Here is a 4,886-nt window from a genome sequence, read left to right on the forward strand (position 1 = left end):
TTACAGAAAATTAAAACATTAACTGCAAATATGTAAACTATTAAAACAGATTGAAGAATATTACATTTCATAAACTCTGTGTAATGGTGTAACTGCCCAATGGCTTTACCTTACCCGCCACCTAGACTGAGCTGATTTATCAAGACAGGAGAATTGCAATAGAGAAAGAGTGATACACAGAACTGGCTGGCTGTGTGGGAGACTGGAGTTTTATTATCACTCATATCAGTCTCCCAGAGCATTCACGGAGCAGAGTAGGGGGAGGCCAGTGAGCCGGGAGAGCTAATTGTTCAGGTTAGAGGCAAAATCACAGGGAGTCAAAGCTGTCTTCTTGTGCTGAGTCAGTTCCTGGGTGGGGGCCACAAGATTAGATGAGCCAGTTTATTGATCTGGGTAGTGCCAGCTAAACCATCAAGTGCAGGGTGTGCAAAATATCTCAAGCATTGATTTTTTTTTGTTTGTTTTTTGTGTTTTGTTTTTTTTGCGGCGCACTTGTACTTTTATCACGGACAATATGCCCCCATTCACATCCACAAATCAGTGCTGTCCAGACCACACCCAGGAGCCCCTGTCCAACCACTGCCCTCCCAGGGCCTCCTCGCCCAGGCTTCCGTCACATACTCACTAGGACGCACGGCAGCTCTTCCGCTCTTACCTGAGGTTGTATTTTAAAAGCACATGCTGGTTGTAAACACTTCCAACAATGCAGAAATGAGCAAGGGGAAAGTGGAACTTGCTGTGGACAAGGCCACAGGACCACACTTTTGTTCCTGTTGGGATGCCTGGGTCGGTTTCACAGGTCGCCTCGCAGTCCTGCAGGCTGAACTCGTCTGTCTGGGCGCCCTGTGCTGCCTACCTCCTGGGCACTCTGGGGCGATGTGGACAGATGCGCTCTCGTCTAAGGTTCGGTGCGTGCAGTCAGGAATCTGCACCAAGAATGGTCTGTCCATCAGTGAGGGAGAGTCCTCCCCGGGAGGGGCTTCCGTGCCTCCCATTCTGGGCACTTCCGGACTTTCTGCAGGAAGTGCTGTCTCTGAGTCATTCTGTTTTGTCCCGAGGCTGCTGCGAGGACGGGGACAGGTGAGCACATTCTGGAGGGTAGGGACGTGGGGGACGGCTTCAGTCCAGGCACAGCCGCAGGTCCCAGCTGCCCCGCTTTCCCTGGCCCGAGAAGAGCAGCCCCCAGCAGGCTGCGGGCACAGTCCCGGCTCACGTAAGGCCTAGACCGCACTGCAGGGGCCCAACAGCTCGCCTTAATTTTCACCTTTGTTCCCTCCTGTTTTCCAGCTTTGGGGTCCTTGTTAAGAGGGACTCGAACCACAAGGTTATAAACACGACACCTGCATTCCCTTCCAATCCTTCATGGTTTTCTTTTTAACACACGAATCTTACAACCTTTACTTTTTCCAACTGGAAAACCAGTTTTTCCAACCCTTTTTAAAAAACAAATTATCCTTTTATCGTATACTGAAAGCCCTAACAAGCCCACTTCTGCCTTTGACTGTTCACTGACCCTTCATTTACTTCCTAAACCGACCCTTTTTGGTAACTTTCAGTAAAGAGGTGGCTTTAACAAATATATTCTCCAGAAATCTCCAGAACCTTTGCGTGGGTCAGGGTGAAAGGTGCCGCCAGGATGTAAGCAGAACAGCTGAGTCCTCCTGGTAGGTGCCAGGTGCGATCTACACAGACCTCGTGTGTGGCAGACATGGAGTCAGACGCGCTTCCTCAAAACGCAGCCCCTGTCTCTGGCAGAGCACACAGCCTCCAGGGCCCTGTGGACAGGGCTGGTCCCAGTGTATCCACGCCACTTCCTGGGCTTGGGGGGTGGTACGCCAGAGGCTGCCAGCAGCAGGAAGCCCACGCAGAGGCCAGGGCCTCTTGTTCCACTTGTGAGAGACCCCAGAAGGAGCAAGGGGGCATCATCGGAGCCTGGGGCCCTGGCAGGGGAGCCCAAGGGCACAGCAGCTGCAGGCCGTTGGCAAGGCCAGAAGACGGTGAGTGGAAAGCCCGGGCGCGTGGAGAGACCCCAAGAAGGGGCTGTTCAGCTGTGAATCCTGCATTTGCCGTTCGTGTTTCATCCGGCGGTTTTGAAACCAGGTTTTCATCTGGACCTCTGTGAGCTGCATATCCCTGGCCAGCCACTTCCGCTCCAGAGGGCCCAGATACTGGTGGTGCCGGAAGACACTCTCCAAGGCGCGAACCTGCTCTGTGGTGAAGGTTGTACAGGCATGGGGCCGCCAGGAGTTTGGCTCCTTATTCAACCCTTCACAGAACAGGGTCATGCAGCCTCTCTGTCCTGGGCCCCCACCCCAGCTCCTTACTGCGGCTGGGGTGGCTCCTCTCTCCTCAAGCACTAATCCTAGAAGCAGTTTAGGGAGGGTCAGAATCTTGTAGCCTCCAGCTGCATGACTCCTAAACCGTAATTTCTAATCTTGTGGCTAATTTCTTAGTCCTGCGAAGAGAGTCTACTCCTTAGGCAAGAAGGAGGTTTGTTTTGGGAAAGGGCTGTTATCTTTGTTTTAAACTATAAACTAAGTTCCTCTCAAAGTTAGTTCAGCCTGTGACCAGGAATGAACAAGGACAGGTTGGAGGTTAGAAGCAAGATGGAGTTGGTTAGGTTAGATCTCTTTCACTGTCTCGGTCATAATTTTGCAATGACGGTTTCAATGGTATGTTAGTGTTCATTTTATTCTCCATTTTATTGTGTATCTACATCTGTACTTTCATGCGCGTCCGTGTGAAGAGACCACCAAACAGGCTTTGTGTGAGCAACATGGCTGTTTATTTCACCTGGGTGCAGGTGGGCTGAGTCCGAAAAGAGAGTCAGCAAAGGGTGGTGGATTATCATTAGTTCTTATAGGTTTTGGGATAGGCGGTGAAGTTAAGAGCAATGTTTTGCGGGCAGAGGTGGATCTCACAAAGTACATTCTCAAGAGTGAGGAGAATTACAAAGAACCTTCTTAAGGGTGGGGGAGATTACAAAGTACGTTGATCAGTTAGGGTGGGGCAGGAACAAATCACAATGGTGGAATGTCATCAGTTAAGGCTATTTTTACTTCTTTTGTGGATCTTCAGTTACTTCAGGCCATCTGGATGTATACGTGCAAGTCAGGGGATGTGATGGCTTGGCTTGGGCTCAGAGGCCTGACATTCCTGCCTTCTTATATTAATAAGAAAAATAAAACAAAATAGTGTTGAAGTGTTGGGGCGGCGAAAATTTTTGGGGGGTGGTATGGAGAGAGAATGGACGATGTTTCTCAGGGCTGCTTCAAGTGGGATTAGGGGCGGCGTGGGAACCTAGAGTGGGAGAGATTAAGCTGAAGGAAGATTTTGTGGTAAGGGGCAATATTGTGGGGTTGTTAGAAGAAACATTTGTCATTTAGAATTATTGGTGATGGCCTGGATACGGTTTTGTATGAATTGAAAAACTAAATGGAATAAGAGAAGGAGAAAAACAGGTATAAAAGGTCTAAGAATTGGGACGACCTAGGACATCTGATTAAAGAGTGCCTAAGGAGATTCAGCATAGTCCTGCCAGCAAAGATTATTTACTTCAAGAGTTAAGAGTGGCAGTTTGGGGATAGCACGAGGAGATATCAGCTGTGGTGGCTTGGAGAAACAGTGTAAACCAGCAGTGTAAACAAGAGCAGGGCATGTATAAGTAGTTGAGAACGGAGAATAGGAGTATGACTAGACAGAAGATAGTAGGGATGACAAGTTTTTTTGGGGGCACAGTCTAAGTTGGTCTGGTGTCTGGAATGAGACTGGGGCCTAATAAAAAGGAGCTCAAATGGGCTGTACCTTGTAGCATTCCGAGGACAGACCTGAATTCTGAGAAGCGAAAGTGGTAAAAGTATTGTCCAGTCCTTTTTAAGTTGGTGGCTGAGCTTGGTGAGGTGTGTTTTTAAAAGACCTTTAGTCCGTTCTACTTTTCTTGAAGATGGAGGACCGTAAGGGATATAAAGGTTTTACTGAATACTAACAGCCTGAAAAACTGCTTGGCTGATTTGACTAATAAAGGCTGGTCTGTTGTCAGATTGTATAGAGGTGGGAAGGCTAAAATGAGGAATTATGTCTGACAGAAGGGAAGAAATGACTGCGGTGGCCTTCTCAGACCCTGTAGGAAAGGCCTTTACTTATTCAGTGAAAGTATCTATTTAGACTAACAGGTATTTTAGTTTCCTGACTCGGGGCATGTTGAGTAAAGCTAATTTGCCAGTCCTGGGTGGGGGCAAATCCTCGAGCTTGATGTGTGGGGAAGGGAGGGGGCCTGAATAATCCCTGAGGAGTAGTAGAATAGCAGATGGAACACTGAGAAGTTATTTCCTTGAGGATAGATTTCCACGATGGAAAGGAAATGAGAGGTTCTGAGAGGCGGGCTAGTGGCTTATACTATAGCATAGCCTGCCTTTGCTGGTGTGTGGCGATTAGGCCTGGTGGAACTGCCATCAATAAATCAAGCGTGATCAGGGTGAGGAACAGGAAAGAAGGAAATATGGGGAAATGGGGTGAATATCGGGTGGATCAGAGGGATACAGTCATGGGGGTCAGGTGTGGTATCAGAAATAATGTGGGAGGCCAGATTGAAGTCTGGGCCGGGAAGAATGGTAATTGCGGGATTTAACACAGAGTGAGTACAGCTGAAGGAGCCAGGGCGCAGAAAGTATATGCATCAGGTATGAGGAAGAAAATAGATTTTGGAAGTTATAAGAAATGTAGAGAGTGAGTTGAGCATAGTTTGTGATTTTTAGGGCCTCTAAAAGTATTAAAGCAGTGGCAGCCACTGCATGCAGACATGAGGGCTAGGCTAAAACAGTAAGGTCAAGTTGTTTGGACAGAAAGGCTACAGGGTGCGGTCCTGGCTCTTGTGTAATAATTCTGAC

General features: G+C 48.4%; 1 pseudogene; it reads right to left on the bottom strand.

Moving 5' to 3' along the window:
- Positions 1-1,728: 1,728 nt before the first annotated feature.
- LOC101153909 (homeobox protein VENTX-like) lies at positions 1,729-2,285 on the bottom strand (annotated as a pseudogene).
- Between the last annotated feature and the right edge of the window lie 2,601 nt (positions 2,286-4,886).

This window comes from Gorilla gorilla, chromosome 14, assembly GCF_029281585.2.
Source record: "Gorilla gorilla gorilla isolate KB3781 chromosome 14, NHGRI_mGorGor1-v2.1_pri, whole genome shotgun sequence".
Taxonomy (NCBI): domain Eukaryota; kingdom Metazoa; phylum Chordata; class Mammalia; order Primates; family Hominidae; genus Gorilla; species Gorilla gorilla.